At 36.2% G+C, this 21,408-nt stretch overlaps 1 long non-coding RNA gene and 1 pseudogene across 1 annotated transcript; one reads left to right on the top strand and one right to left on the bottom strand.

Moving 5' to 3' along the window:
* LOC136061235 (3-phosphoshikimate 1-carboxyvinyltransferase 2-like) overlaps positions 1-4,229 on the bottom strand; it is a 20,607-nt pseudogene extending 16,378 nt beyond the window's left edge.
* A 7,036-nt stretch (positions 4,230-11,265) lies between these two features.
* LOC111997682 (uncharacterized) lies at positions 11,266-14,611 on the top strand. The gene is made up of 2 exons (XR_010623588.1): positions 11,266-12,225; positions 13,729-14,611. It is a non-coding gene; the product is annotated as an uncharacterized LOC111997682 (long non-coding RNA).
* The last annotated feature ends 6,797 nt before the right edge of the window (positions 14,612-21,408 follow it).

Below are 21,408 nucleotides of genomic sequence, written 5' to 3' on the forward strand. Positions count from 1 at the left end.
GAATCCGTGGGCTACGGGCCACCTGTGTAATCTATTGGGCTCGCCGTGGGCTTGGCTTGCGTGGGCTTTGGCTCTGTTACTTTTTTTTTTTTTTTTTTCCCGATTTTAGTTCAAATTTTTTTTGGGTTTTTTTTTTTTTTTTTGCTTGAAAGTAGAACAAATAAAAAAAAAATTATTTGAGGGTGTTCCTAATTTTTTTTTTTAAAGGGTAAACAATAAAAAATTTTAATTATTATATATAAAAAAATTCAGGTCAGGGTGTTTCTGGGAACACCCTGGACTGAACATGGCGCCGCCACTGAATCACCTTGTTAATGATTTCAATTTCAACATCTCCAATAGCCAAAGGAGTAGCCATGATCAAAGCAGTAAAAAATACACTACTAGTTGATCCAAAGAGCTTCACTTGCAAACAAAGACACAAAGCATGAAGGATCATGTTGGCTTAATCTTTGCACACAACACCAACACAGAGTATTCTGTTAGACATTGGCAAAATACTTAATGAAAGTGGATGGAAGGACGAAATGACTGACATTTTCAATTTTCTGGAACAAAAATTTAACATGTACTATGTTTCAAGGACAAAAAGAATATTTTTGCCTAATTTCTTATTTTGATAGGTAGATAGTGGGGAGGAAGGAGGCGGGGTTTGAACCATAGATATGAGACACCACAAATGATGCTATTACTGCTGGCATGTTTTCCACTACAATTGTGATTTGTAAATTATTACATTGATGGAATGTAACTAAGCAAACAACAATATTTGACACTTGAGAATTGATATCCATACGTTCAAAATTTCCTAAAATACTCAATGACTCTTTTTAAAATTCTATACATAAGGATAGACTGAAAGAGCTTAAAGTCAAAAAAATAAATCATTATCTTCAAGGGGGGAAAGACTTCACTCAGAAAGTTCTCCAAGAACAAATATGCTCCACCTCACTTGCCAAGTTACAAACCCGGTTATATCCATTCCTCCATACAAAAGATAAAATCACTAGTTGAAATCTCAGTTTAGTTATGCAGACCTAATCTTTCTGAACTCAGAATGACATCACATTAAACTTAAAGCTGGCTCCTCAAGGTTATGGCTTCTTAGACAGAAAGACATCAATGCAGAAAAAAGGGCATGACGTTGTCTTCTCAAATATCTCAGAAAGAGAGGAAAAAAAAGGGAATGGGAAACTTAAATGTCTCACGAAACTGCATTGTCTCACGAAACCGCATTATATGGAAGACTTACGCAAAAAGAAAATGCACAACCACACCTTATCCCCTGGAAGACCCCCGTTCCCGAATACACATACAGGGGGACATTTTGTGCCAAGAAAACAACCAATATCAGCACCAAGCTGCTTAAGACCATCAACTAAATCCTCAATTGGTCTCTCTCTCATTCGGGGCATCCCATCAAGTATGTAGCTGAAATATATTGAATGGTGTAAAAAAGTCCGTGTACAAATTATAACATAAACAGTAAATGAGACACATCACATAAGACCATTTCTTGTCTAAATATATATTTTTTGATTGGCAAGTTACACATGCACTTGGTGGTCATTAACCATCCCATTATTTATTTATATATTTTTAGTGGAGAAGGAGGATTTAAACCCTGGATGTCTCAATTGGAAACACCAAGAAATACCATTTGACCTAAAGAAGAGTCCTTTAGACTCACCTCTAGCTAGTAAACCTATGTACAAATGACCCCACCCACCAAAACCAGTTCCTAGGTAATCTGTGGGCATTCAACCCTAATGAGCTAAGTAGTTTATACTTATTCTCATGAGCACACCCTCCATCCCATTATTATGAGGAAAGGATGTGCCAGCTGAGCTATAGCTCATTGGCTCTTAGAGCATTCTCATTAACAATTGTAAAAATTTTAGCATTTACAATTTCAAAACACTACTTTTTCAATTTTAACACCTCATTTTACAATATATCAAACATCAAACATTCTAGTTTTTTTACAACTTCCTTTAAATATTCTTTCATAATTTTTTTATTCATTTTTTTATTATTATTTCTCACTCTCCCTTTGTCTCTCTCTCCCATTGTCTCTCCATCTTTCTCAACCCACGACACAACCCACACCCACGGCTAGGGGTGGCAAATGAGCGGGTTGGGTCATAAATGAGTTGGATGTGTAATTACCCATTTATCCATTTATGACCCGTTTATATATAAATTAATTATCCATTACCCGCCCAACCCATTTAATTAATAACCTGCCCATTTAACCCATTTAATTAGTAAGTAGTGAAATACTATGAGAAAAAGAAATCTAATAGGACAAAGAGAAAGTCCATCAAACAAAGGAAGATAGTGATTCCACCGCCACCGAGCTCTCCAAGTCCTAAGACTCTGTCGCTAGTGACGGAACCACCACCGTCGTCGTTGTCGTCATCTCTGGTGCTCGCCTCCGTCAGTGCCTCTCTCTGCTCTCCCATGGTATTCACCCTACGGTTATTTCCAATTCCCTACATAAGGCCGCTCTCAAAGCCGTCGATGTCCTCACCACCATGGCCGTCCCCGTCGAGATCTCTGATCGTGAGTCTCTCATCAAGTCTGCTTCCACTTCTCTCAACAGCAAGGTCATTAGTAAGCACTCCAATCTCCTCACTCCGCTCGCTGTTGACTTCGTTCTCTCCGTAGTCGGTACTGCGAAACCCGATATTGTTGATCTTTGAGATATCAAGATCGTGAAGAAACTCAGTGGTACCGTGGACGATACCAACGCTCTCGGAGACCTTTCCGTCCTTCCCGATGAAACCATTTGTGCTATTTTTGGTTTTGTGTTTGTTACTCTGTTTGGATGATGAGAAAATGTAGGAATTTTTTTTTATTTGATTAAGGGCCGAATGTTTTGAGCTTTATTTTTTATTTAATTTTAGATGGGTTTAATAGTTATTAGTGGATTTATCCATTTAGACCCATCTAATTAAATAACCAAATGGGTCTTTACCCATTTAACCCAAAAATTCAAATGGGTTGGGTTAAGACTTATTTAAATAATGTGGGTAATGGGTGAGTTCATGGATATGGATAAAAACTGCCACCCCTACCCACGGCTAGCCACTGCCAGCCACCATCACAGCTCAGCCTCACCCCAATACCAACAACCATCACAAAACCCACCACCATCCATACCCAACTTAACCTAACCAAACCCATGACCCATCACCATCCATGGCCAAAAACCCATCACCAAAACCACACCCATGGCCAAACACCACCGCCCACAACCTCAACCCCCAACCACCAAAATCATAAACCAAAACAAACCCAAAATCAAATCACAATTCCAAACCCAAAACCAAACCATAAAACTCATACCCACCCACCACCGGTCCACCGCAAAAAACCATCAAACAAATACCCACCACCACCGGCCCACCACAAACCATACCCATTCAAAACCAAATCACAAACCCACCACCCAAAACCAAATCACAAATCCACCAAAATATGCCCAAATTGGAACCCAAGGTGTGAGATAACCCAAAACGCCAAATCCATAACCTACACAATTACTGCGGAATCTACCATCAAGTCACAAACTTAAAAAAAAAAAAAAAAAATGAGAGACAAGGAAGAAAGACAAGGAAATGAGAAAGACAGCAAAAATTAAGAAGAAAAGAAAGCGGGCCCCATCTAAAAAAATATATATATATATATATATTTTACAATTTGTGAACAGTGCGGTCTCAAATTTGAGATTGCACTATTCATCAATACCAAATATTATGGCATTTAAAACACTTGATGAAAGTGGTTTTTTAGAGTTTGATGTGTCAAATGCCAAATATTTGACATTTGACACACTTGATGGGAATGCTCTTATCTAAATATCTTGGACTTGGACTTAATCCAAATTTCAAGGCTAAAGAGAAAAAATAAAATAAAATAAAGGTGTAGTATAAAGGGAAAAGTCCTATCCTATTGTGAATATCATAGCGTTCCTTCTAATGGGGCAGAAATTTCATAATTCTGGAACTATTCTGTTTAAAAATGCAAATTCAGACAGACCTAGAATTTCCACCTGCAGCTGTCAATGGCTGCATTGCGGTTCCAAAATTTCCAAGGAAAAGTTGTACTTCATCCCTAGATTCTTTACCCATCGGAAGGAGACCGCCACAACCTTCCACAATTGCTTTTTTTACTGCCTTGCCTTCTAACACACTAATTCCTAGGGTTCTTAATGCACTAAGCATGTAATGAATATCATCACTATTCAACAAGTTGTCCACAACAATTGTTCCCTGAAGAATAAATGAGAACAATTAATGTATGCCAAAAGACTGGACTTGATTACGAGTAAAAATGAAACAATTTAGTCATTTATCATCAATTACTTAATCTAATGCTTTTCTTTTTCACCTAAATAGACACTAGAAGTAAATCAATTCCAAATGAAATACTCTCTTCCCATATTTCTCATGAACTAAGCTCAATCTAAATATTAAGAATTAAAATAAGCAAGAAAAAACCAACTCTCTTATCTTTCCCTCACACCTTTCCACATCCAAACAGAGAGTTATTTTATTTCAAGCACAGGAAAACGGATTTGGCTTATGTCCAGTACTTTTTAACTGGAATCTCATTTTGTTTTAAAAGGTGTAGATTAAAATTCACTATCACTTGCTATTATGTATTTAAAACAAAAAAGAGACCTCCAGTTAAAAAAATACTGGAGGAAAGCCTCACCTAGGAAAACAAGCAACATATACTATTCCCCCCTCCCTAACATCATAACCAACCAAACAAAATGTCAAATTATTAGGCCCACAAGCTAACAAAATGAAATACACAATTGACAACAACAACAACATAGCCTTAGTCCCAAAATTTCGGGGTCGGCTACAGATCCTCAATAGACTACTAAGATTCCTCCACATATATTATTTTCCGTCATTCTAGTATATCTCTTTGTTACCACCTATTGGACACGTCATTTTTTTTATAACATAAGGAACTTTTCTAAAGAAGAATACTTTGGACTCACCTTTAGCCCATAAAACCTACTAGCAATTGACTCCACTCGCCATAACTAGTTGCCAAGTAATCTAGGGACATTAACCTCCAAAGGGCTAAGTAATAAAACCTACAGAAATTTCATTTTACTAGTTTCTACTAATGTTATTTTAGGTCTTTCATTATTTTTTTATACTTGACTTGAATCAACTCACTTCTTCTAAATGGCTCCAACAATGCACATGAACAAGATCAGCTATCACAAGTCATCTTTTCATCAATAGTGCATCCTATCTTTATGTGAATTTCTCTATTTCAAATTCTACATTTCTTTCTATTTCCACTTATCCATCTTAACATTCTCATTTAAGCTACACTAAATTTATAAAATGCAAATTTTAACTAACTGAAAAACTAAAATACAAAATTTTAAAATGAAGAATATAAAACTCCTGAATTTTCCTACACTTTCTCAACAACCAAACATCGTATATACCTCAGAGAGAGCAGCCAAAAGCAGAATCTGATTTGATAGTGATTTAGACCCTGGCAACATGATAGTACCGGAGATATCTTTGATGGGTTGCAACACAATCTTCAGTGGCATTGACAGCTTCTCAGTTGTGGCAACTGAAGCTGAAACCCAAAAGGTACCAACTTTACCACTACCCACCATGCACACTGGACATGGCAAAACGGGTTAGAATTTTTCGACCCAACCCAAAAAATGTCTGATCCGAACCCCATTTTTTTTAACTTGATGCAAAAACGGATTGACCCATGACCCGACCCGAATAACCCATGACCCAACCCATTAAAAAAAATTCGCTAATTTTTTTTTTTTTTTAAAAAACTATGTCATGATACTAGTCCTAATACTAAGTGCATAAAGCACAAAGCACCGGAACGGTAGATCCAAACTAATAGGTGTAGGGGCCTTTTTTGTGCTGTGCTTTGGGCTGGGTTGCCTCCTGCGGTGATGAGCCCGGGTATTCTAAGTAGGAGAGTTGAGACTGGCCCAACTGCAACTCACTTTGGGCCGGTTTGTGCACAAACTTAGCCTTGTCTGCCAGAAGAGTACTTATGGCAGGCAAAGCTATTTTTTAATAAGTCACGACAGACAGATATAATAATAAAAGAAAAACAGATATAGTGATCTTTTCTTAATGGAAAATAACTAAGTAATCTCTATTTTTATGATAATCACAATAATGATAATAGCTTTATGAAAGAAGTGAAAGAGTAAATGACAATATGAATTAATCAAAGAAATAATATCAAGTTAAGTTTGGGTCCGTAGTGGCAAAGACCAAAGAGGAAGAACGCTTCCTCTCAATGAAACTAATCTCCCAGGAAAATATCATGCCGTGGGGATTAATGACTTTGAGGGAATCGGACCTAAATGATTAGTGCCCAAAGGAATCACTATTGTTTAATCGTCTTCAAGAGAGTGGGATTTCGAAGGGGAGAGAAGGGAACCAACCTACTGGTGCATGCCCATTATACTTTTTCTTTTTGTTTTCTGTTTTCTATCTAATCTTTTCTTCTTTTCTTTCTTTTTCTTTTGTTTTCCTTTCACTTCGTGATCCCTCTGTTTTTCGATCCCTTTTACAAGGCACGGCAAGGGTCCTTTTATAGGGCCTGCCGTGACCGAATTTTAACACTTTACCCCTTAACCGCCTTTGTCTGGTCTGAGTGTACTTGCCGACCACCCAGGAGCTTGCCTGTGTACCACTTACCCTCGCCAGACAAAGGCAGGTTTGTTGTTATTTATTAGTCCGTCGTGGCACTCTCTCCTGCCATGGCGTAAATGCTTTTTCTCTTTCTCTATGGCATGTACCCAACGGTTCCCCTCTCAACGTTGCCTCTTTTGGGCGGTCTGTCATCCCAACAGGATGTACCTCCCAAAAGGGCTTGGGCAGGAACCGCAGAATAGATCTTTTCCCCTCTTCCCACCACCAAACAACACCCCCCTTACCTCTTACCTCTGACCTATGGCCCCATCACGTCCCATATTAGCTGGGTACAGGCTGGTGATGCTTGGGCCTTGCGTGTGCCTTCCTGTTATATATGTTCAAAATCTGCCTGTTGCTCATGCGTTTGCTGCGATCTGGAGCTTTGTTCTCACAGTCTGCCGCGCTTCTTTGTTCTTTTACGTGGGCTGTTTGCATAATTCACTGTTCCCTCGCTGGGCTTTACTTGGTACTGGGCTTCTTATTTCTTTTAGCCCACTTCTTAATTACCCTAGCTTCCTACCACATTACTTGGCATTTCCTACCGTGGCGATTTGCTCCTGCTGGACCTCTTTTCAGGTCTGTCGTTCCATTCTTTCCCCCAGTGGCTTAATATGGCCACTGGTGTTCTTACTTATAGGCTCCAGTGTCCCTTTCGTTTTCCCTTGGGCTTGCGGCCCATTTACTTCCTTTGGACTTCCTCGGCCCACTCACTAACTCTGCATTCCCATGGGCTTTTACTAACTTGATTGGGCTTCCCCGGCCCAATTTCCTTACTCTCATCCTTGGGGTTCATGGACTTGCCATCAACCCTTACTTTCTTTGTTTACATTGCCTTGGGCCTGCCGCGGCCCATTCTCACTTTTCCATACCATATACTACCCATGGGTGCCATTTCTCTCTTTCCAGGCCCTTTGGGCCCATTTTCTTCCTCAAGACTCATTTGTTTATGTTATGGACCTGTGATTCATTATTCTTGCCGCTTGGGATTAATGGTTTTATTCTATACTTGCCACTTCTATTTGCTGCCTGCATTGTTGAGTTGGGCCTGTTTTACAAAAATGACCCTCAACAATAGGCAATAGTCAATAAATTATTAAATTACAAGAAGACAAAACAATAGCTTTTTACATGCAATTTGACTATTTGATTTTGAGGGCTTCATGAATCACAAGTCTAATAAAGCTTTAGCTCTGCCTCCATAGGACTATAGAGACATGACATGAGAATGAGACAAGAGACACACACAACCATTAAAAAAAAAGAAAAAAAAAATCTAATTCAATTGACTAGCTTAGTTGGAGTCCAAAGCCAAAATTGTGATTCACAAACATGAAAGAGTGAAACAAAATGTGACAACACAACCACATCCACGGACCACAAGGGTCAAGGGCCAAAGCGGTAAAGCTTCCTCTGCCCTTCTTTTCTTTTGTTGCGTGGTATTATTTTTTATTGCAATTTTTTTTAATGATTAGGAATTTGATCATGGTGCCAAAATAAAAAAAATCTCTGTTGGACTTGTATTTAGAAAAGCCTAGACTTAACAAAAAGAAAATTTCAAAGTTGGAAGTTTTCTCTTAGTGGAAAGAGCATTACAATCGGTTTCCAGAACTCTCTTTAATAGCATGGGATCTCATGAGCATTTCGATAATCACTGTTGCTTCTGAATCAAGTTTCAACACTAGGAAAAAAATCCTTACTCTCTATCGATCACATCTTTTACCTAAGAATGTGGAAGCTACATTTTGTACTAAAAGTTAACTATATGGATTTGAAGGTAATTTAATTTTTTTTATAGTCATAATTATATAATTTTTATTCTTTATTGATTTGCTTTTATGACACATTAAGTTATATTAAAATATTGTATTGTAGATGAAGATGCTGACGAAATTGGCAAACTTAAGCTACAATTTGCAAATATGAATATTTGCAGTGCTAAATCTGCTACCAACATTGAGTAAATTGAGATTGAGGTGTAATTCTTATAAAATATTTACTTATTCTTCTTTATTTAATATGTTATATTTATTTTTAAATCTTTTTTTGTTTAATTTATCTTTCTAAGTAATTTAGTTTTACTATTATTTTAAATTCAACAGGAACATGTGCACTTAAGAAGACCGATAACTTGCTACTTTGTTGGCTCACTTGTTTTGTTTGTTTTAAAATCTGTCTCTTTTTGAAGTTGTAAACTTGTACTTATATGCATTTTGACTGTGAATTTTTAACATTGAAGACTTTTTCCATCATGAATTTATGACTATAAATAATTTTTGTCATGCTCAAAAGTCAAAACTGTTAAAATTGGAAGGATATTAACAAGTGGTATTAAGTGCAATTCATTTGCTTAATTGATTTATTCTTTCTCTCTAAACATGTTGTCATTGATTTGTTTTTGTAATTGAAAAAAAAAATTGTTTGAAAAATACAAGTCAACCCGACCCGACCCACAACCTAATTGACCCATTTAAAAATGACCCGTTTGACCCGCAAATTTGATTAATCCGACCCGACCCGCCTATATCGCCACGCCTCACATGCTTGTGCTTCAAAGTCCAGGACTTTGATGACCCTAAAAGCTGTGATCCAAAAGAGAATTTGGGTTTTTGGAGTTTGGGATTGTTGTCAAAGACTTGGGTGTTTTGAGCTCCGCAACAAATTTTGCTTACTTGTCCTTCCATTGACAAAATCCTTAGTAAATCTGGATAGTAATTTTTAATGAGGAAAAAAATGAATTTTAAGAATTATAAATTTAAAGGCAATTTGGCGGAAAAAAGAAAGAAAAATAAATTGACATGATAGTTATTTCTTATTATAAAATAACATGAAAACAATCTTTTAATAATCTCAATTACAACATGATGTAATAATAATGCCAACATAAGACATTTTAATAGTTATTTATTTCACTTCCAAAACAGAGTCTTTTGGTTAAATATTGTAAAAATTAAAACATATTTGCGTTATAAGTACTGTTTGAAGTTATTTGTGGAAATGAGGAGAGAGATTGAATTTCGGCAACAGTGTTGCCGAAATTCAACAAAAAGTAGGAGAGAGAATGAGAAAAAGGAGGAAAGAGAAAAGCCTAATGTCAGGAACAGTAAATCTTGAATTTCGGCAACAGTGTTGCCGAAATTCATCTGCCCAAATTTCCTACGCTGCCCGGACGTGTGAGAAGTGCAATAATGAGTGGGTGCCCAAAAAAAAAAAGTAATTGTGGTAATGGTATTGCCAAAAATGGTAGGGGAAAAAAAAAGTGAATGCGGAAGAATTAAAGAAAAATATATAAAGTGTTATGTACACAATATTTTTATAATATTTTCACAATAAATCACAGGTAACTGGTTATTATTAATTCAAATTTAAATTTAACATTGAGATTACTATTTTAATCCAACAATAACAATAAGTAATAACATGACACTTAAAATTTGTTGTAAAAATATTGTAAAAATTGTGTGCACTTCATTTCTAAAAAACCAAAAAAAAAAAAATTTCAATTGTGGCAATGGTATTGCCGAAATACCATTGCCACATTTTTGAAAAGAAAAAAAAAATTCCCACAATTTCGGCAATACCATTGCCGAAATTGTGGGAATTTTTTTTTTCTAAAGAAAAAAAAAATTCCCACAATTTCGGCAATACCATTGCCGAAATTGTGGGAATTTTTTTTTTCTTTTCAAAAATGTGGCAATGGTATTTCGGCAATACCATTGCCACAATTGAATTTTTTTTTTTTAAGAAATGAAGTGTACACAATTTTTACAACAAATTTTAAGTGTCAGGTTATTACTTATTGTTATTATTGGATTAAAATAGTAATCTCAATGTTAAATTTAAATTTGAATTAATAATAACCAGTTACCTGTGATTTATTGTGAAAATATTGTAAAAATATTATGTACGTAACACTTTATATATTTTTCTTTAATTCTTTCGCATTCACTTTTTTTTTCCCCTACCATTTTCGGCAATACCATTACCACAATTACTTTTTTTTTTTGGGGCACCCACTCATTATTGCACTTCTCACACGTCCGGGCAGCGTAGGAAATTTGGGCAGATGAATTTCGGCAACACTGTTGCCGAAATTCAAGATTTACTGTTCCTGACATTAGGCTTTTCTCTTTCCTCATTTTTCTCATTCTCTCTCCTACTTTTTGTTGAATTTCGGCAACACTGTTGCCGAAATTCAATCTCTCTCCTCATTTCCACAAATAACTTCAAACAGTACCTATAATGCAAATATGTTTTAATTTTAGCAATATTTAGCTAAAAGACTCTCCAAAACATGTTGTAATTGACATTATTAGTGAAAATCATCTCAATCACATCAATAGTGTCAGTGGCTTAGCTCAAAACATTTCAAAACTCCTGATTTCATTTGGTGTGAAAGTGAAAATTTAATAGGAAATTAGGAATGTAATTATTTTATTTTTTAATTAAAATGGATAGGCAATATTTTCCTTAATAAATAAGGCTATGAAGAATGTTAGTAAAAATAAAAAATAAATAAATAAATAAAAGAATTTGACAAAAACCTATTTCAACTCAAACCCCACGCCCAAGTACCTCTCTCTATGCGCAAGAATTACAAATCCTATGTTCATTTTGCCTGGTCAAACTCAAACCGCTGGTTCCCATTTCTCAGGGTTTTGAAGAAGAATTTGTCTTCCTCTCAGTCCTCCCATCTGGGTTTTACTTATTCTCTCTCTCTCTTTGAATCAATGGAATCTCTCTCTAGACTCAACAATTGTCACCAAAGCCTCCACCATCTCTCACTCAATCGCCACCGTCCATCACTCCCAAAACCCATCTCTTCTCTCTTCCTCACAACCCCACCATCACCATCGCCACCACCATCATCGCCACCACCCATAAGAGCTTCATCCTCACCAGACCCACTTTCCCAAAACCCCCAAAACCCACTCTCCCAAACCCTCAAATCCCTCCTCAAACTCACACTCCCCACCATAGCCTCCACAGCCACAGCCACATTGTTCTTCATTAGGTTCAACCCCAAGTCCCTCCTTGTCCCCACTACTACACAACCACAACCACAACAACAACCCAGTGGTGTTATTACGTGCTCTGACCTGAAGGTCAAGCTGAAAGTCGTTGACTATCTCATTGAACTCAAACCAGATGACCAAGCTTGGAGTTTGTTGAAGACCCAGATTAGGAATTATAGCCTAGAGCTTGATTCTGCTAGATTTGGGTTCAGAGAGATACTCGAGAAGGACTTGTTGTGTCACAAGCCTCATTGTGGGGACATAAGGGAGTGTTTGGAAATGGCTGATGAACTCAAAGACTTGTCTTTAGAAATCGAGGCTGCAATGGACAACTGTATTAGGAATTCGGATATCAAATTGCATTTGAGGGATTTCAAGTATTTGGTTGCGCGAGTCAGGGATTCTAAGAGGAAAGTTTTTGGTGCATTGAAGTATTTTCAGGAGCTTGAGCAACGAGACCATAACTACAGGGACTAAATAACAGAAAGGTGAAGTGGTTTTTCTTTGGACTCTAAGTCAATCTTTCTTTTTCTTTTTTGTTTAGGTTTGGTTAATGCATTTGGATGTGCTGTCTTAACTCTTAACTGTAAATTTTGGTTAAATTATTCAAATTAGAGTGTCTGAGAGAGAGAGAGAGAGAGAGAGGGAGGCTCTGAGGAAGAATAATGTTTGGTGAATTGGTTGTATGTGTCTCTCAATATTTATAGTAGAGGATACTGAGGGAGGGGAAATTATTTATACTGGTTACTAGGAGGGAGAAAAGAAATACTTATATTTCTAGTTTTGTCATCATTTAATCTAATGGCTTCAAGTGAATTGAATAAGTTTGATTTGTTGATATGTCGTCAAAGCACATTTGATCACATGGAAGTTGAAAACCTTCCCAGCTTAGGTTCTCTCTCTCTCTAAATATACATAAACAAGTAATACATCTTTAGCTGTTTATCTTATACTGCAATTGTGCATTTTTGTTGTCATATCAATTCTTTACATCATTTTTGAGTTTGTTATTAAAACAAAAGGTGCTAGTAGAACTACTCTGAAACTATTATTCTCCATGTTGACGATGCAAGAAAATGGGAACACAGGAGTGGGGGATTATTTATTTATTTTTTTATTTTTTTCCCGGTGGAAGCCATGGGTCAAGAAGAAAAGAAAAAAAAGTTGTGGAAGTCAAGTAAAGATTAGATTTGTTCGTTTGTTTGGGTGATCGGCATGGATGATATATTTATAAAGCATCAGTTTATACACATTTTTTGAAGAATGATTATTATGCCAAGACCTCCCCACCATTTTCTTGGGGAGGGAGGTGATCAGTATGAAAAATGCCTGCAGTAGAAATCTGAAGGCCTTACTCTATATGTTGTTGGTCCAAGAAATGCCTGCAGTAAATGTTGGTGTGGACAGTTTATCCATAAAGCAACAATATGTGAAATAGGCAAATGGGCGAGAACTAACTTATACAGTAGTTGGCCTTGAGAATAAATCCCATATTCAGACTCTTAATTGGAACTACCCTTACTTTGGTCAAATATGGTTTTTTTGGTTTGTATAATCTAGTAAAGGTCCGGGATTTATGATTGAGAGCTTGTTGCTCAGCTTATTCAGATTTGATATGTGATACTGATATTCTGTTGGAAGCTATATGTAATAGGAAGAAGGCTCTGTTAATAGGCAAGAGTCATGGGAACCTTCCTTGAGGACTTGCTCAGAAATTTGAGAATGAAATAGAGGTTGAGATGTAAAGACTAAGGAGAGGACATAGAAAGAGGATGCATTCATGTCATTAATCATATTGAATTTATTGTTATTGAAGACAAATACAGGTGGAGGATACAAAGCACTTGTATTTTTCATTTTCTAGAATTTCTTTCCATGTTTCCTTTGGAGCATTCCCTTGTTCAGCTCTATAAAGCTCCCCACCATGTCTATTCTGCAAATTTTAGTCTGTCTGAACGGATACTCAGACTACATATTGAAATATTGAACAGACTGCAGCAAGCACGCTTTGATGGGGTTGCCAATAGTTGATGGGTTGTGCTAATGTCTTGAATAACATGCTGGATGTCTATTGTGATGAGTTGGTGAAATTGGTTAGTACCTGGTCTGATAACGCAACCTGCTCAGTCCTCACTGCTCACTAGTTGATTCAAGGGTGGCAAGGCACTCTTGTCAATGGCGTGCCTTCACATAATCCCTTTAATATGCAAAGTGGTGTGAGCCTGTGGAAGTTATGAAGTTATGCCCATGTCAGGAGTCAATTGCATGATTTGGCTGTGTTTCTCAAACTTGAGTATGTTGAAGAAAACAGGCTACTGCTGCTAAACTAATATAGCATAATTATAATAGAGGAATAAAATCTGCAGAAAATTTTGGGGTTTTTCAGGTCCATGGGTGAGTTGGTTCTAGGCTTCTGGCTGGATGGACTTGGACAACGGTAGTTAGACAACACTGATTCAGTCAGTTAGTACCCCCTTTATGCAGCAGTAACTTCAATATTGAGCATCTCAGAGAAGACAGGCTTTGGCTGCTAAACAAATTTTGCATAAATGCATTAGATTTTAGAGATATAAAATATGCAGAAAAAGTTGTGGCAATGCTGAACTAGACGACTCCTGTGCAGAAAAACCAACCCATGTAGGATGAAATTTTTAGTTGAAGCAAAATGTCTTTGTTTCTCCTGCTGCAGAGCCAAATTCGTTTAGTAAGATCCAACCAAGGTATACCACTGAAAATAGAACCCATATCTTCCTGCTATGTGGTACTTGAACTTGAACATCAAAAAGGTTTCTACCATCAATTAATAGATGGAAAAGTATGATGTAGTAAAACTGAAACACTAGTAATAAGAAAAGTATGATGGGGTAATGTCAACATTTGTGTTTGATTTTATTGTTTCTGTTTGCCACGTCATATTCTTCATTCACAAGATGATGGCAGAGACCATTTTTTACATACTTAACAGGTCAAGGACTAAATTGAAACGTATGAAAGGTTAAAGACCATTTTGAAACATGGAACCCAGGTTGAGGATCAAGTGTGTAAATAAATCAAACTTTAAAATGTGCATGGTTGATTAACAAATACTATATCGTCATAGTTGATGCATCTCATTTTACGTGATGTATTCGAACCTTTAAATTTTAGGCGAAACAACAAGAAGACATTTTAATTTACAAGCCACTAGCATCTTGTTTTCCACTTCTTTTTAATAATAATAATTATAATATGTACAGTGTAGTTTGAAAATTCTATGAAGGATTATATTTCGTTGCTATTTGCTACCATAAGCAATAAGCATGGCCAAGCATTTCTTCGCTTCCTTAGTGAGCAGCAACAAGCCAACTCCTTTCATATCACAAATTTATAATCTGCCAGTCAAGAATTTTTCTTTGTATTTCTCTTTTCTTTTTCTTTTTTTTTGAGAAACTGCCGGTCAAGAATTTATATATTTGAGGCTTTCAGCTCACATAACATTTAAAAAAAAAAAAGGGTACAAAATGTGAAAACCGTTTACTAACTAATTCATGCATCAAAGTGCTAAAATGACACGGATGAAAAGAAAAAAGGTAAAAAGATGGTCCAACGAGGATAGCAAAACTGGATGTTATCATAGCTAGCAAGGTGAAAGAGTAGAAATTATTTTTACTTCTTGTGCTAATTAGGAATCTAACTTGCATTTGCATAAGTGCTATTATTTCATTGATTGAGAAGACTATTTCAGTGGTTCTCTTTGTGAACCTAATAATTAGCGTAGTAGATTATATTATCAGTTTTTTTTTTTTTTTTTTTTTTAATTCGGATCGGATTTGGGCAATACCCAAATCTGATCCTGGATAGAACTCGAACCGATTATGTTTACCCATTATTGACCAAGTAATACCTGGTATTTTTGGATCAAATCAAGTTGGATACCCATTATCCAATGAGTTTGGCCATCCCTACAATAATTGCAGCATGCAACTGTGGTCAGTGGAGAGAACGAAAGAGTCACTATTAAACCAGTAAGGGTTCTTTAGGGTTGTACCTCTTGACCTCATCAATGTCATCAAACAATACATGTCCCATTAAAGCACAACCCATGAGTAGACTCCGGTAAACCAAATTAGCTTTCTCAACTGCATTGATTGAGAGGAACCAAATTGTGTTAATGGATTTCTTTATTAGTGAAGTGTCACAGATTTACCAAATAAAATACTACACAAATTTAAAGCTATACTAAATGGTCAGTACACAATTTTAATTGAGAAATGTTGTCTTTGTAACATTTTTGCAAACACTTTCAAATCAAATTTTAAGTGATTGGCTATTATTTGTAAATAAAAAAATAATTTTAATTGTGAATTTAAATTAGAATTAATAATAACTTATCACTTACCGTTTGTTATAAAAATATTTTGGTTGTAGAACTTCTTTTTTTATTTACAAACTTAGGATTCAAACTCAACTTATGTTTTGTCTTGATAATAAAGGATAATTTTTACCTAGTAAACATCAGATGAAAATTTTTCATTCTAAGGGCAGACAACCCACTATTTTTTTTACTTATCACAATTTAGTGGAGGCAAAAGTAGTGACATTGAACTTTTTTGTAACAAATTACAAACCCTGAAAGACAGAATCCAACCACCACAACAAAGAAAATGATTAAAAGAAAAAAAAAAACAAAACAAAACAAAAAGAGTCATGTCAACAGAAAATTGTTTATAAACTACCATTGTTTTTTTTTTTTTCTCTCTCTCTCTCTAAAATCTTTTCTAAAAGGACTAATTAACCATCAGCGGGTCCTGACTTCTAACTTCTAAAGCCCCCACCCACACGCAGAGCAGAACTCACCAAATCCGAAAAATGCAGAGTGCCCTGACTCTCAAACGCTTCCACCCATCTTTCTACCACCTCAAACCCCTTACCTCCACCACCACTATCACAACCACTACCTCCATACAACGCCCTTTCTCCACCACCACCTCTTCCTCCTCCTCCTCCTCTGAGCTCCCCAAAATCAAACACCTCGCCTACACAGTTCTCCTCCTCTTCGGCGGTGCCATCACATACAACTCCTTCTCTTTCCCCAAACACAATAAACCCCATATTACACAACAACTACTACTACAACAACAGCAACATGCCAATAATTGGGACCTCAAGCTCAAGTTTAACGTCTTTGACCATTTCTTTGAACTCAAACACTTTCGCGATGAACAAGATTGGATTTTGTTGAAGACCCAGATTCGTAGTTACAGCCAAGAGCTCGATTCTGCTAAATTTCGGCTCAAACAGATACTTGACAAGGACTTGTTGTGCCGAAACCCTCATTGTATTTGTGGGGACCTTATAAGGAAGTGTTTGGAAGTTACTAATAGACTCAAGGATTTGTCCCTTCAAATCGAGGCTACAATGGACTTGTGTGCCAAGAATTCGGATTTCCAGTTTTATTTTTTGAAGGATTTCAAGGTCATGGTTGCGCAATTCAGGCATTCTAAGAGGGTAGTTTTTGATGCGTTGATTTATTTTCAGGAGCTTGAGCAACAACACCATTGGAGTAGTAAATAACACAAAGGTGAAGTGGGTTTTTTTTTTCATAATTTATTTTTTGTTTTTTTTGGACTTCAAGTTCAATCTTTGCTTTTCGTTTAGGTTTGGTTAATGCCTTTGGATGTGCTCTCTTAACTGTAAATTTTGGTTAGATACAAATTAGAGTGAGTGAGATTGAGGCTCTGAAGAAGAGTAATGTTTGATGAATTGTATGGAGGAAGAAATATTTACTACATTTCTAGTTTTGTAATCATCTGATTACTAAAATCTAATGACTTCAAAGTGAATTGGATGAATTTGATATGTTGTTAAAGCACAATTGACACACACACACACGCACATCTCTATCTGTCTATCTTATCCTGCAATTGTAAAAAAAAAAAAAAAAAAAATAATCGGTACAAAATGTGAAAACCGTTTACTAACTAATTCATGCATCAAAGTGCTAAAATGACACGGATGAAAAGAAAAAAGGTAAAAGATGGTCCAATGAGGATAGCAAAACTGGATGTTATCATAGCTAGCAAGGTGAAAGAGTAGAAATTATTTTTACTTCTTGTGCTAATTAGGAATCCAACTCACATTTGCATAAGTGCTATTATTTCATTGATTGAGAAGACTATTTCGTGGTTCGGTAGACCTAATAATTAGCGTAATAGACTATATCATTTTTTTTTTTTTTAATTCGGATCGGATTTGGGCAATACCCAAATCTAATCCTGGATAGAACCCAAACCGATTATGTTTACCCATTATTGACCGGGTAATACCCGGTATTTTTGGATCAAATCAAGTTGAATACCCATTATCCAATGGGTTTGGCCATCCCTACAATAATTGGAGCATGCAACTGTGGTCGGTGGAGAGAATGAAAGAGTCACTATTAAACCAATGAGGGTTCTTTAGGGTTGTACCTTTTGACCTCATCAATGTCATCAAACAATACATGTCCCATTAAGGCACAACCCATGAGTAGACTCCGGTAAACCAAATTAGCTTTCTCAACTGCATTGATTGAGAGGAACCAAATTGTGTTAATAGATTTCTTTATTAGTGAAGTGTCACAGATTTACCAAATAAAATACTACACAAATCTAAAGCTATACTAAATGGTCAGTACACAGTTTTACTTGAGAAATGTTGTCTTTGTAACATTTTTGCAAACACTTTCAAATCAAATTTTAAGTGATTGACTATTATTTGTAAATAAAAAAATAATTTTAATTGTGAATTCAAATTAGAATTAATAATAATTCATCACTTACCGTTTGTTATAAAAATATTATGGTTGTAGAACTTCTTTTTTTATTTACAAACTTAGGATTCAAACTCAACTTATGTTTTGTCTTGATAATAAAGGATAATTTTTACCTAGTAAACATCTGATGAAAATTCTTCATTCTAAGGCATAATTTTCCTAGTAAACTTTGCAGACAACCCACTATTTTTTTTACTTATCACAATTTAGTGGAGGCAAAAGTGGTGACATTGAACTTTTTTGTAAAAAATTACAAACCCTGAAAGACAGAAACCAACCACCACAACAAAGAAAATGATTAAAAGAAAAAAAAAACAAAACAAAACAAAAAGAGTCATGTCAACAGAAAATTGTTTATAAACTATCATTGTTTTTTTTTTTTTTTTAAAAAAAAAAACAAAACAAAACAAAAAGAGTCATGTCAACAGAAAATTGTTTATAAACTATCATTGTTTTTTTTTTTTTTTTCTCTCTCTCTCTCTCTCTCTCTAAAATCTTTTCTAAAAGGACTAATTAACCATCAGCGGGTCCTGACTTCTAACTTCTAAATCCCCCACCCACACGCATAGCAGAACTAACCAAATCCGAAAAATGCAGAGAGCCCTGACTCTCAAACGCTTCCACCCATCTTTCTACCACCTCAAACCCCTTACCTCCACCACCACTATCACAACCACTACCTCCATACAACGCCCTTTCTCCACCATTACCACCACCACCACCTCTTCCTCCTCCTTCTCCTCTGAGCTCCCCAAAATCAAACACCTCGCCTACACAGTTCTCCTCCTCTTCGGCGGTGCCATCACATACAACTCCTTCTCTTTCCCCAAACACAATAAACCCCATATTACACAACAACTACTACTACTACAACAACAGCAACATCCCAATAATTGGGACCTCAAGCTCAAGTTTAACGTCTTTGACCATTTCTTTGAACTCAAACACTTTCGCGATGAACAAGATTGGATTTTGTTGAAGACCCAGATTCGTAGTTACAGCCAAGAGCTCGATTCTGCTAAATTTTGGCTCAAACAGATACTTGACAAGGACTTGTTGTGCCGAAACCCTCATTGTATTTGTGGGGACCTTATAAGGAAGTGTTTGGAAGTTACTGATAGACTCAAGGATTTGTCCCTTCAAATCGAGGCTACAATGGACTTGTGTGCCAAGAATTCGGATTTCCAGTTTTATTTTTTGAAGGATTTCAAGGTCATGGTTGCGCAATTCAGGCATTCTAAGAGGGTAGTTTTTGATGCGCTGATTTATTTTCAGGAGCTTGAGCAACAACACCATTGGAGTAGTAAATAACACAAAGGTGAAGTGGGTTTTTTTTTTCATAATTTATTTTTTGTTTTTTTGGACTTCAAGTTCAATCTTTGCTTTTCGTTTAGGTTTGGTTAATGCCTTTGGATGTGCTCTCTTAACTGTAAATTTTGGTTAGATACAAATTAGAGTGAGTGAGATTGAGGCTCTGAAGAAGAGTAATGTTTGATGAATTGTATGGAGGAAGAAATATTTACTACATTTCTAGTTTTGTAATCATCTGATTACTAAAATCTAATGACTTCAAAGTGAATTGGATGAATTTGATATGTTGTTAAAGCACAATTGATACACACACACGCACATCTCTTTCTGTCTATCTTATGCTGCAATTGTGCATTCTTATTGTCATATCAGTTCTCTGCATCGATTACGAGTTTGTTATTAAATAAATGTTAGTAGAAGTAGAGCTACTCTGAAGCTATTATTTTCATGTTGATGTAAGAAAGTAGGGACAAAGGATTGGGTTTTTTTTTTTTTTTGGGCTGAAGTCGAGACCAATAACAAAAATGTTGTGGAAGTCAAGTAAAGATTAGATCATTTGTTTGTATGAGTGATATATTAATAAAGTAATATTTTTACATACAAGTTTTGAAAAATGGCCAAGAACCTTGTTATCTCAACCGGTGGCTACTGGTATTTCCAATGGAGACGTCTATGGTTCAAATCCACCCACCCTCTAGTATTGAATTATCAAAGAAAAGTTTTGATGAATGATTATTATGTCAAGACCTCCCCCACCATTTTCTTGGGGATGGGGGGTGGGAGAAGGAGGTGATCAAAACTAACTTGTACAGTAGTTGGTGATGAGAAAAAGTCTTGGAATGTTAATTGGAACTACTCATACTTTGGTCAATGGAGCTGTTTTGTTTGTATCATTAAGTATAGGTCTGGGATTTATGATTGAGAGATAAGCTGATTCAGATTGGATATTTGATCATCTGTTGGAAGCTATGTGTAACATGAACATGGTAGAAAAATAATCATTGAAATTGGGGTAGAAGGCTCTTCTAGTGGTCAAGGGTCATGGGATCCATCCTAAAGGACTTGCTCAGAAACTGAGAATGAAAAAGAGGCTGAGATTTAATGGGAGCCATAGAAAGGAGAGAGTTATTAAGTTACCGGATGCTTGATGTCTTCCATGTAATAAATTATATTGAATTTGTTGTTATTGAGGATGGCTAAAGGTGGAGGATACAAACCACCTGTATTTTTCATTGTCTAGAAATTCTTCCACGTGTCTTGTGGTATTCCATTCTGCAGTTCCTAACCATGCTATTTTGCAAATTGTAGTCTGTCTGAACAAGACTCGGACCACATGTTGAGCATATCGCTGTAGACACACTTTGATGGGGTTGGCATGGGATGTGCTGATGTCTTGAATAACATGTTGGATGTCTATTGTGATTAGTTGGTGAAAACTGAAAACAAGGTCATTACCTGGGCTGATAAAGCAACCTGCTCGGTCCCCACTGCTCGCTAGTAATAGATTCAAGGGCAAGGCATGCTTGTCAACAGCAAGCCTTCAAGTAATCACTTTAACATGCAAAGT

This window comes from Quercus suber, unplaced genomic scaffold (assembly GCF_002906115.3).
Source record: "Quercus suber isolate HL8 unplaced genomic scaffold, Cork oak 2.0 scaffold_346, whole genome shotgun sequence".
Taxonomy (NCBI): Eukaryota; Viridiplantae; Streptophyta; class Magnoliopsida; order Fagales; family Fagaceae; genus Quercus; species Quercus suber.